Source organism: Lissotriton vulgaris, chromosome 9 (assembly GCF_964263255.1).
Source record: "Lissotriton vulgaris chromosome 9, aLisVul1.2, whole genome shotgun sequence".
In the NCBI taxonomy this organism is placed as follows: Eukaryota; Metazoa; Chordata; class Amphibia; order Caudata; family Salamandridae; genus Lissotriton; species Lissotriton vulgaris.
Genome location: NC_141697.1, coordinates 291,761,554 through 291,775,207, shown reverse-complemented (window position 1 = coordinate 291,775,207; position 13,654 = coordinate 291,761,554).

The following is a 13,654-nucleotide window of genomic DNA, read 5'->3' as shown; positions in this document are numbered from 1 at the left end:
AAGGCAGGACTCTGGGCCCGGGAGTGCTCAGCAGAGTGAAACAAGAAGGTACACCGGAGGACATTCCGCCGGTGGGAACAGCTTGCGGCAGAGCACCAAGAGCACCAATTGGACACCCGGATCTTGGGCCCAAGCGATACTGATCTGGCGGGGAGCGGGCCTTGGGACGTCGGTCCCGGGAGGACCCCGGAGAAACCCAGGAGACTACCGGTAAGAGGCTCTGGGAGGTGGGAACCCCAATATTTCTTGCCCCCTTGCCGGTGAAGAGATACGCAGCAGCTGGAGCTGCACCGCAGGGGCACCACAGACATTGGGGCCCAGCGCGAAAATGAGCCTGCCATGCTACACGGGGGCCGCTCCCCGGGGCAGAGATCAGTCCCAGCGAACACTCTTTTGGCTGACAGCAGTGACCTGGTAGCTGCAGGGTAGAACAGAGGCAGCCCACAGGCGTCGAGGAGCACACCGGTGCGGTGGGAGCAATTTGGGCCTAGTCCCACTACTCTAGACCAGCAGAAGATGTAAAACACTGTGGGAGACCCTGTGAAGAGCCAAAGACAACCCAGTGATTGTGCAGGAACAGCCAGTAGAATAAAAAGGGGCGGAGCCCAGAGCAAGCGGTGAGTAACAGAACAGCGCTGGAATGGTCCAGTATATAGCCCAGAGAGAAAGCACAGCGGAGGAACACCCGAGCCCCTGAGGTGAGGGGGACATCCATTACACGGTCAAAAAGGGAAAATAGAAAGACAAAGCTTGCAACAAGGGTGGGCACCGGAACAGGCTGGGAGCCCCTGGTGAGGGCGAGCCAGCGAACATGAGGAAACTGGACTCCAAAGCCAAAGCTGGTGTTTGAACTGCGCAGAACCCCGCACGTTCCCCTGGCCGCAGAAGACCCCCAACAGAACTCGGACACATCAGCAGCCCGAAGCTTACATTGGGGAAATGTTCGGACACATTCAAGAATCTATACTGCAGGTGATATCTGCCTGTTTCTGCAATAACAAAGGCTCAGTGGATTCTCTGTTGACCCTGTAGGAGGCCTTCAAAACTGTCATAAGGGGGAAGTGCATAGCGAAGCAGGCAGGTGTTCTCAAATCCTTTCACGGGGACTTACAGCTGCTAGAACATGAGATAGGAACCCTAGAGAGAGAGTTTTTCTCCAGCAAAAATCCATCCACGCTCAGTGATATAAGCACCAAAATTACTGGGCTCAAGGAGGCCACTCAGAGAGAGACCATCTTCCTGGGTAGGGAGGCCAAGGAGCGGCAGTTTAGCAAGGGGAATCGTTAAGGGAAAATCCTAGCAGAGTATGCTGTGGTTGTGACAGGTCAACAAGCGGTCCCAGAGAAAATGGTCTCCTTTTATTCGGCACTCTACCAAGCCCGTTGCAGACTGATAAATCCAGAGTGGAGGAGTATCTTGATACTCTGGAGCTACATTGGCTCGAGGCGGGACACCAAGCTTACTATGATGAACCCTTCATCCTTGCCTTCCCAATCGGGAAGAGGCCGGGCCTTGATGGCCTATCAGCTGCCTTCTATAAGGAATATGCTGACCTGCTTGCCCCCCAGCTGATAGACATGTATCAAGATTTGGTTGAGTGTGGGTCGCTTCTCCCCTTTCTCATGGAGGCTCTCATGATTACCATTTTAAAACCCAACCAGGACCCTTTACAATGTGACTCGTACTGCCCATTCTCCATGATAAACGTGGATAATACGATTTTGGCAAAGCTGATCTTGGCACACCTTCTTCCCCTGCTGCCACTGATACTCCAGCCAGACAAATGTGGTTTCATTTCGGGCAGGTCAACAGCACACAACCTCTGCACTCTATTTGCCACAATGCAGGAAATAGATCTGCAACTCCAGGCTGCCGCCATCCTCCTGGATGCCACAAAGGCATTTGATTCTCTCAAATCAGCCTATCTCTCCACCCTACTTAAACGCATCAGACTCAGCCCAAAATTCTTTCACTTGATATCGCTGCTATATTCTCTTCCCATGACACGCATTAAGGTTAACGGGGTGATCTCTGCTCCCCTCCCGATCTCTTGCGGCACATGACAGGGGTGCCCACTGTCTCCCCTGCTGTTAGCCGTCGCTATGGAGCCACTGGGGGCTAGATTAAGGCAGCACCATGCCCAAAGGGGCCTGGGGTTCACCCCTCAAGTGGTACTGGTGTCCCTTTATGCAAACGACGTAACACTCTACGTCAAGAACCCTAAAGATAATCTGGGCTGCTCATCCAGGAATTCCTGCATTTTCGTGGTGAGGAAAATGAAATTTTACATGGCCAGTATGTCCCCTCTTGTGCCCCAACGTTTAGTGTATATGCATGTCTCTCATGCATTTCCCTCTATGGCCTGCAATAATAATGCATCTGCATTTACGTCCTACATTAGGATGTCAGTTACCAAGTCTTACATGAAAGAAATGTTAATTCAGCTCTGAGGCCCATGTTGCCAATGTATTTGCATGGTGCACGTTTAAAAGTCGAGATGAACCCGTTTTGTGGCTCAGCCGAGCCAGGACCCGAATTCAGGCTCCATGCCTCCAGACACTCTGAAAGCTGCAGCTCAGCTATGTATCCCTGACCTCTTCCATACTTTCTGCTCAGCCGAGAGGGGCCCAGTCTGGCCTGCCAAGACAGTATTTTGCTTACAGTTATCTGCTCACTCTACAGAAACACATTCCTGCTTAGTGGAGAAGGTAAACATAATCCGCCTACAGAAGATAGGGTCTAGCCTTTCTGTCTCCGTTTAAGTGATTTACAGAGCTCGCATCCATAGAAAGCCCAAAGCCCCCACGCAATGCACGAAGAAATATATGCCACACTGGCTCTTAGTGATGAGCGACCTTTGTTTCAGATAATACATCCCCGGACCTAAGATATCAGATGTTACCAGACGTACAGGTCGTCCTGACACTCAAGGTTTCTCTACTAGAACGAAAGTCAGCTTCCCCCCAGCTACACGTCAATCGCACGTCATGACCAAGTTGCGCACACAAGTAGGGCAAAGGTTCCAGCTGACCACGCAGCCCCCTCCATGGATCCACCCACCTATGACACACCTATGACTCCTCAAGGGAACGCCTACATGTACGCCCATATGCACACCCACATGCTCTTATCTCTCTCTCTCTTTCTCTTGCTCCGCCTACTCTATGCAAGTTAATGTATGTTTAACGTATAAATAATGTACTCTGTGAATAAAGATCAGATGACGATCCTTCCTGAACCTTAGTGGTGATGGAACCCGATTCTCCCTTAACTCGAGTTACTGAAATAAAGCCCTTTTGAATCGGAAACCACGGACTCTGCCTCTCATTATATGCATGACCCCTTGTTTAAGTATAGAAATTATGACAGGGTAATATTTTATTTACCACATAATCTGGCGCCCGAACAGGGACCAATCCCCTTCCCCACGCGCCGGAGATGTAGGTCCAGCCCTGCCCCTTCTACAGCCGTGACGGACTTCAAAGTGTACACGCCAGCGGGACTTGCCGCTTACTCCCTCAGGCCCACGAGGAGGACGGACTGCGACCAGGCATCCACACGAGGCGGTGAGGATCGCGGATCATCCCAACCAGAGCCCAAGCCGTGAGAGAGCAAGGTCCGAGGTTTCCAGAGGCCCACCTGTTCCGAGGTGCATGCGCAGTATCAAGTTTCCGAGGCCTTCAAGTTCTGCTTCCCGGTGAGTACCGTTATTGGGAACGCATCTAGTTCAAGACGGGTTCATTTATATGAGCTCGGTAGAGACGTGTCCGTTTAAGTGAGCACGGTAAAGACGGGTCCATTTCGGTGGGCATGGTAAAGACGGGTTCACGGTTAAACGTGGACACGGTAAAGACGTGTTTTCTGAACACGGTCAAGACGTGTCTCTTTATGAGACCGGTATGATTGTACTGTATCCCAGTGCACAAAGTGAACTGTTTTCAAGTACATGTTTTTCTCTATGTATCAGTTAGAATGTATCTGTTTTAATGTTTTAGTGTCGTAGTGTGAATGGTTGTTTCAGTCTGACTATTTTCGTGCATATTGTGTTTTTTGTTAAGCTCGTTTCATCATGCCACTGTTTTCGAATTTGCGTCAGATAGGGACCAGGAAAGGCATTCTAGAAGAGTCAGTTAACATCCCGCCTAGAGACACACCTGGCCATTATATGTATAACAAGCACGGGCTAGATGCCATATTGTTTTTAGACTTATGGGTAGATTACACGAAGGATCTAGAAGAGAAGTATAGATGGCCTGCCTCAGGAACATGGGATTCTGAATGCATTATGAGAGTAGAGGAGGTACTATGGAAAAAGAAATCAAGACCCTCACAGAAAGATGCCATTGAGTTATGGCGCAAGGAATCACATAGGAGAACAGAGAAAGAATTAAAGCAAGCAGAGAGAAGTAAGAAAGCAGGGGAAAAAGCCAAAGAGAAAGAACTGCGGAAGGAGGGGGAACGGGTCAAGGCAGAACAGGCTGATAGAGAAAGAAATGCCATCGTTGCAGGTATTTATCCCGTCCTCTCAGAAGAACTAGCTAAAGCGACCCCCTCAGAAATACCCCGTAGGTCGCGTACGCCACCATCTGTACCCTTTAGAGTACGTAGAACAAAGCCGACAGCATCTGAGGCTTTTATTTCCTCCTATCTAGAGGAGCCCGCACCAGACTATGTAAACGCAGAATTCCCTCACCCCCAACAGCGGCTCAGCTCCAACAGTTCCAGCAACAGTTTCCGCAGGTCGTGAAAGACGACGTAGGTGCCGAGGCGGTAGGGGGAGTGGGGCCACTGACAACGCCACGAACTCCGCCAACGACACGAACACCGTTAGGGCTAGGGCCACCACGAATGCCACAAATGACGTCAACACCACTTAAGTATGTAACTGTAACGATTCCACGTTGTATATACGACCCAGTGCCAGGAGAAGGTGCAATGCTCGTGTTTTCACTAAGATTAAGACATGCCATCGACTATTTGATCACATTACCAGGCATGAAGGAACACCTAGATAAAATATACGATTTCATTAGAACGGGAAAGGGACCCGAGAGTATAGAAGAGGCCATGGAACATAGAAAGGTGGACGTTAAGAATATGATTTTACGTTTTTTGATTAACTGCCTGATCAGGGAACAAGACCAACCAGACAGAGAGGTAAAGAAAGGTTTGACGGAGTGGAGTGACAACATAGCTGCCGGTCGGCATGATAAACAGGGACAGACAGAAAGTATGTACAAGAAAATACGAAAGGAAATCATAGAAATACACAAGGAAGAGTCTGACGGGCAGTATGAGTCATCAACGGAAGACACAGACGAGGTGAAAGACAAGATAAATTACGTAGGCAAAGCACGACAGTTTGACAGGCCCAAGTGTCTCGATTACCGTAAACAGGGACATTCTATAACAGAAAGATATTCCCTCGAGAATCTATTCCAAGCTACTGAGAAAGCCCTGAAACGACGGGTAGAGAGCGAGAGACCCCACACCCCACACGAACAGGAATTAGTACGGTCAGCCGTCCAATGGGTGTCCAATTCTAACATATATAGTAATGATATAGTGGCCCAGACCTTTTTGAGTCTTCCGCCGAACGAACAGCGTTTGGCCGGTATTTACATGGTTCAACATTTGATAACGTTGTATGAGAGTCAATATTCTGATCCCGGTCCCTTGTATAAATTACTGGACGACATACTTCTAGAAAGATGGACAGACCTAGGTACTGAATTAATTAATGTCATTCTGGACCAACGACATAAGTACTTGACTTCTCTGACCACATGCATGATTCCCGCCCCCCACCACGACAGAAAGAACTTACACATAGACAGACAGAACCCCCTAAGAGAGGTACATCCTGTCAAAAATGCAGGGGGTGAGCTTCAACGTGTGTATGTTTACACCCCCTTGACAAAATTAGAAATACTGGAAATGAAAAAAATGTTGCCTTGCCATGATAAAGACCCGGGGGGGTTTCACCGAGAATTAAAGGACATTCTCTGCATAGGGGATTACACGTACGCTGACATTGTAAAATTATTGAAAGTACTGTTGCCGGCTGGTATTTACGAAAAGCTTAAGGAAAAAGAATGGGAGGTGGGAGAGAAAAAGTTAAGTTGGGAAGCATTGGAGACAGAGGATAAAGCCAGGCACCCTGGGGTTGGTCTTGGGGACAAAGCTAAAGAACTACCTGAACTCCTAATACAGGTTTTGCCGAGATTATTGACTACTAAAAAGGAAGACTGGGATGCTATTTCAGCCTGTAAACAGAAACAAGACGAGGACACAAGTGACTTTTATTCTAGATTCGAGAAATGCTTTACTATCAATAGTGGCCTTAAGCCCGGTAGCGAGTCATATCCTCATCTTTTCGTGAGCAAATTAGTAGAGAATTCCCTACCCCAGATCAAGAATAGAGTACTGAAGGTTGAGAGTACCTGGCAAGCCAATAGCCCTTCACAAATGTTGCAAATGCTACAATATCACCAGAACAGAATTAGAGAGGAACAGGATCATGAAAAGAGACGCATGAAAGATACGAAAATGAAAGTGCTGGTTGCCCAAACGGTACCAGCTAATGCGAACAAAAAGAGCACAACACTTGTTAATGGGAACTGTAATTATTGCAAACAGCCAGGTCACTTTGTAAAAGATTGTGCTGTCCTGAAACACAATATAGCAACAGGCAAGACAAAGGAACGACCGCATCCTCCCAGGCAGAATAGCACCCCACAGAGTACGCAACAGACAGTAGCGAATTTTCCACCCCCACCACCACCTGCCACACAACAAATGTACCAGTACACACAGTCGGACTATCCAGAATACCAACAGTTTTCATGAAACAGCCTAGAGAGGGAAGTTGGCTTGCCCCTTATTGAGGTTCCTGTAGATCAAGAGGGTCCCTATGTACATAGTCGTGTATTGGGAAAAGACAGAAAATTTCTGATTGACACAGGGGCGAGCAGAACTACCATCAGTCATGACGAGGTTCCAGGGGCACCCCTTTCAGGCTCACAGAATGTTTCCCTGGGTTTTTCAGGAAAGCCTATTGTTAATGAAGTATCGAAACCAGTTTCCTTAGGAGTTGGTCCATTGTCACGTACCACAGACTTGCTGCTTACTAAGGCATGTCCAGAAAACTTACTTGGTATAAAGACATTGAAAGAACTAGGAGCAGTTATATGTTGTTCTCCGGAAGGAGTACGACTGTTCTTACGTGATTTTAAAGGACATTATGTGTTGAAAGATTTTGACCACAGACTTCAGAATGTAGCACAGCACTTTTGGGCACAAGGTCCGACTGACGTAGGATACATGAACATAACACCATACCGTGTCACTCTCAAAGCAGGAGTAGTACTACCACGTATACGACAGTACAAGTTACCACCTGATGCCGTAGTAGCCTTACTGAAAATTGTTGACGAACTCATTGCCCAAGGGGTGGTAGTGGAGACTGACTCGAATGTATGTAATTCACCTGTCATCCCTATTCTTAAACGAACAGACCCTAATGCACCACCAGTTTACAGACTAGTTGTTGACCTTCGAGAACTGAACAAGTGTATAGTCCCTCAATACCCAGTGGTCCCAGACATTTCTTCATTACTGACTGCTATTGATTTGGAGGCAACGTTCTTTACTGTAATTGACCTGAAGAATGCCTTCTTCAGTGTCCCAATCCATCCAGATAGCCAGTATCTTTTTGGATTCAGTTTAAATGGACGCAGTTTTAAATTTACGAGAGCTCCCCAAGGTTTTACAGAGAGTCCTAGCATTTACAGCCAAGCATTAAAAAGACAGCTGGACAGTATTCACATGCCTGCCAACACTGCACTGCTCCAGTATGTAGACGATATCCTAATCACAGCACGATCAGAACCAGACTGCGAAAAGGCATCACTGACTGTTTTACATTTTCTGGCAGACAAGGGGCACAAAGTGTCCCCTTCAAAGTTACAATTCTGTGCCCAGCAAGTGGTGTACCTTGGACACTTGCTGTCCAAGAGGGGTAGACAGCTGACACAAGAACGTATTCAGTTAATTGCTAACCTTTCACAGCCCAAGACACAAAAGGAAGTACGGGCCTTCATTGGCCTCACTTCATACTGTAGACAATGGATTCCCCAGTATGCCTATCTAGCAAAACCACTGATACAGTTGACAACACAGGAGGCAGCGTCTTCGACTGTCCTCCCTTGGACACAAGAACATACCTTGGCATTTGAAGAATTAAAAAGAGCCTTATGTCAGGCACCAGTTTTAGCGACTCCTTGTTACAGCAAACCCTTTATGCTTTTTGTCACGGAACGAGATGGAACAGCATTATCTGTCCTCACACAAGATCAAGCAGGAAAACACAAGCCTTGTGCTTATTTTTCTAGTACACTGGATCCAGTGGCCCAGGCTCTGCCTGCGTGCCTGAAATCAGTTGCAGAAACAGCCCTAGCTATAAGACAAAGTGACTCGATAGTGCTGGGACACCCCCTGACAGTACAGGTACCACATGCAGTGGAAGTTCTCTTGAACAGGACACAGACACAACACTTGACCATAGCGAGACTGACAGGATATGAACTGACGTTATTTCAGCCACACATAGAGATCAGACGATGTAACATTCTGAACCCTGCTACTCTTTTGCCCTCAAGCACAGTAGACACCGCACCACATGACTGTGTGGAAGTAATAAATACAGTGACCAAACCAAGACAAGACCTGACAGATGTTGCACTGCCAGACCCTGACCTGACACTTTATGTAGATGGTTCATGTATGAGAACAAGCACAGGAGAGTTAGTGGCAGCATATGCCGTGACCACTGCCACTGAAGTCATAGAGACTCAAAGAATAGACACACTGTCAGCACAAGCAGCAGAGCTCATCGCTCTGACACAAGCCTGCATAAGAGCTAAGCACTTGAAAGTGAACATTTACACAGATTCACAGTATGCTTTTGGCGTAGTTCATGACTTCGGAGTTCTCTGGAGGGAGAGAGGTTTCTTGACCTCTCATGGGACTAAAATTCAGCACGGTCCCCTTATTCAAGCCCTGTTAGAAGCAATACATTTGCCTACAGCCATAGCCATCCTGAAATGCAAAGCACACACCAAAGTTACAGACACCATTTCCCAGGGTAATGACCTGGCAGACCGAACAGCTAAATTTACAGCCCAGACACCGACAGACACGACAAAGACACAGATACCATTACCGTCTAAAAGCATGACAGTCAGGGATCCTTCTCAAGATGTACTTGACATACAGACACATGCCACTCCAGATGAAATACAGAAATGGACTGAACAAGGAGGGGTCCAGACTGACCAGGGTTGGATGACAAAAGGCAAAGCTACATGGTTTCTCCCAGACTCTATGGTACAAGTAATCATAAATACAGCACATAGTCCAGCACACTTGGGAGAGAAGGCAATGCTAGACAGTTTACAGAACATCTGGTTTAACAAGCACCTGCGTGCAGCGGCAAAACAGAAAGTACGTACCTGTATGATCTGTTGCCAGTTCAATCCAGGTAAAGGCATTCCGGTGGAACAAGGCTGATTTCATCCTCCTGACCATCCTTTTGAAGTCCTACAGATGGATTATATCCAAATGGACAGATGTAGAGGTTACAAGTATGTCCTGGTAGTTGTATGTGCACTATCTAGATGGACAGAAGCGTACCCAGTCCCAGATTATACTGCTGTGACCACCGCCAGGCAATTGGTGTGTGAGTTTTTCCCAAGGTATGGATTGCCCCGTGTCGTGTACTCAGACAACGGTCAGCCTTTTTCCTCTGAGTTAATGAAACAAGTGTCCCTTCTGTTAGGATACCAGTGGAAATTTCATTGTGTACGACACTCAGAAGCAGCTGGACTTGTCGAGCGCCATAATCAGACACTCAAGACGAAATTAGCAAAAGTCTGTGCAGAAAAAGGCGTGGATTGGATGGTAGCCTTGCCGGTTGCCCTCTTTTACATGCGTATGGTAGCTCATTCCAGAACAGGCCTATCTCCTTACGAAGTGGTTTTTGGTAGACCACCGAACATGTGGGGTACGCCTATGCCTAAGAAAATAACTGATGTTGACAGTAACATGCTGACAGATTACCTGGCTTCCTTGATGTCTGCACTACTCTCTTGTCGTTCACAGGTTGCTGCCGCCTTCCCTGACAACACCCAAGTCAAGGAACACACCATCGTCCCTGGTGATCTCGTATTAGTACGGAACTTTGATCGATCAAGCCCCCTTGAGCCGCGCTGGAAGACACCGAAATTAGTATTGCTCACCACGAGGACAGCGATCAAGGTCGAAGGACGAAAAGGATGGCTTCACGCACAGCACTGCAAGAAATATTTCGGTGATTCTGGAACTTTGGTCAAGAAACAAGACATTAAAGATATTACAGACTTTAAGCCCCCTTTGCTAGAAAAGACTCCACAGCAAGAATATAGGTCCAAGTTAAGATCTAGAAAGTCAGACAGCGTTTAATTGTTTAAGTCCACTAGGTGGTGAATCGGTTAGACAGGTTTTCTGACATGTATAAGATCATGGACCAGAATAGTAAGAATAGTAGAAAGAGCAAGATGAGAGCTAAATACTGCAAGCTATTACGCAGTAGATGTATAGTAACTTTGATTTTTATGTCTCTTCTGTGCATCACTATAATATGTATCAGCTTAATTCTACATGTTTTCTTTCCTCCTATCTCTTCACATATACCCTTTTTCATTAATAACACTGTAGAGCATACATTTAGTGATCTGCCACCCCATGAACTGTCATATCGACTAGCCCTGCGCAACAATACTTTTATTCGAATGTTGCACCGTTCTCATCAGACCAGCAATGCAACTGATTGCTGGGTATGTGGCCAACTTCCCCCTTTTCAAAAGACGAAGGGCATACTGCCCTTCTTTCCTTTTCCGTTCTCCCACAATGGTTCGTGCGGAGCATGGTTTGCCTTAATGACATCACTAGACAGAAAGTCCAAAGTATATCAGGGTGACTGGATATGGGGTAACTTGAATAAAGTAATGAATGAGGCATGTTTTCCCGACGAAGACGGTCTTCCCCAAAGGAAGGGAACAGATCTAGAAAATGAAGAGTACGAGCAAGGAAATGCTTCTCTCAGTTTTATGATTCTGAACGTTCAGCCCAAGCAAAATGCAGGTCCACCGACTATTTCAGTCCTAAGCATGAGCGGATTTTGCGGATTGGCAATCCGCGAATTTTGCGGATTTGCGGATTCGCAATCCGCAAAATCCGCGAATTCCCGCGAATTTGCGGATTTTTTTTTTTTTTGTGTTCGCCCGTGTTTCTGCCAGTTCGCGAGGGTTTTTACAATTTCGCAATTTGCGAACTTACCTGTCGGGTCGCAAGTTTTGCGAACTTGTTGTTTCTACGTGTCCAGCCTGTTTGGGACACTCTTCTTCATCACTGCCACTCTCTGTCACCACTGCCACTCTCTGACTACTCATGCCACCCTCTGGCCCACCCATGCCACCCTCTGTTTCATCACTACACCCTCTGGTTGTCCAGTGTACATTATTTTCGGCAAAGCAAAGCACACCTTCCCTGCCTCAAGTGACCTGAATTAATTTGGGGCTGATTAATGTGTCACAGAATATTTTTTTAGCTGGCACCTGCTTCCTTAGTGCGCCCTGATTAGTGATCTTTTGCACTTGCTAAGTGCTTTCATTGTTGCAAAATTAGTTACAACACCTGCCCTGCCCCAACTGACAATAATGAATTAGGGGCTGATTAATGGATTTTAACTTCCAGCCTGGCTCCTGCTTGTCTCCCTTAGCTGTAATTCAGGACCTTTGTGGCATATGTGTAACTATTCTGAGGTTCAGAGCAGGGTCACATAATAGTTTCAACTGGCAACTGAACTCTGGAGGGGCCCCTCAGGAAGCACTGCAGGAAATGGCTACTAATGATGTGCCTGAACTTTTGAACCTGGTAAGTAGTTACTTTCAGTTTTGCCAAGATCGTATTTCTGCAATTTCGCACTTATTCGCGGGGCGCGAACTCACGCTAACAGTGCGAGCAGTGCGAGCAAAATCCGCTGCTCGCGGATTTGCGGATTTTGCGGGAAATTCGCAAATCTCGCGGATTGCGGATTTCCCGAAAATCCGCAAAATCCGCGAGCGGAACGGATTTTCCGCCCACACCTATTCAGTCCTACCAGTAAAAGGTGATCTGTGCGTCAGAAAGAAAGGATCAGTACATATGGGTCACAGTAAGTGTAATACTGTTGTCGAGTTTGAAGATAAAGGAAAGTCTTCTTTCAAAGCATCTCGCCATACCTATTTCATTTGCGGTCAGACAGCCTATGTACATCTGCCCTTAGACTGGGGTGGAACATGTTATATATCATTCCTGCTGCCCCCCGTCTTTCTAGCCCCATCCACTTATCATCGAGATTCACGACTAGAGCATGTTAGACACCGAAGAGAGACCGATTCCTCAGTGATTGATCAGACTGAGACAGCCTGGGAGCAATATACAGATTTCAACAAAGGATTCTTTTTCTTCATAGGTCCCGTCCAAAACAGTAAACTCATACGCAGGTTAACAAGAACTCTAGAAGCAGTTGTGAATGAGACTGCATCTGCCCTGGCTAACTTGACCCAGGAGCAGTCTGCCATGAGACTTGTTGTTCTTCAGAACCGCCTTGTTCTTGACGTCATCCTGGCAGATAGGGGCGGGGCTTGTAGAGTGATCGACTCCAGTTGTTGCGTGTTTATTCCTAATAACGCTCCATCCGTGTACGCAGCAATAACAAGGCTCCACAAGATTGCTCACGAGATACATCAAGACCCAGGCACATGGACTTGGTCCAGTTGGCTCTGGAGTGTAATATCGGCCTGGGGATGGAAAGTGTTGTCTTTCCTTGGAATGATACTGCTTATGGTATTCGGCTGCTGTCTCTGTCTACAGTGTGGCCCGGCGATTTGTGGCCTGTGTGCCACTGCCTGTGTTCCACATCCACGTATACAAAGGATAAAAGATGAACAAATGATGCTGTATGATCAGATATACGGTCTCATGCAAATAGATGTTACCTGAAGGGTCAAGTAGGGGACAAGGAGGGAATGAGGAAAATGAAATTTTACATGGCCAGTATGTCCCCTCTTGAGCCCCAACGTTTAGTGTATATGCATGTCTCTCATGCATTTCCCTCTATGGCCTGCAATAATAATGCATCTGCATTTACGTCCTACATTAGGATGTCAGTTACCAAGTCTTACATGAAAGAAATGTTAATTCAGCTCTGAGGCCCATGTTGCCAATGTATTTGCATGGTGCACGTTTAAAAGTCGAGATGAACCCGTTTTGTGGCTCAGCCGAGCCAGGACCCGAATTCAGGCTCCATGCCTCCAGACACTCTGAAAGCTGCAGCTCAGCTATGTATCCCTGACCTCTTGCATACTTTCTGCTCAGCCGAGAGGGGCCCAGTCTGGCCTGCCAAGACAGTATTTTGCTTATAGTTATCTGCTCACTCTACAGAAACACATTCCTGCTTAGTGGAGAAGGTAAACATAATCCGCCTGCAGAAGATAGGGTCTAGCCTTTCTGTCTCCGTTTAAGTGATTTACAGAGCTCGCATCCATAGAAAGCCCAAAGCCCCCACGCAATG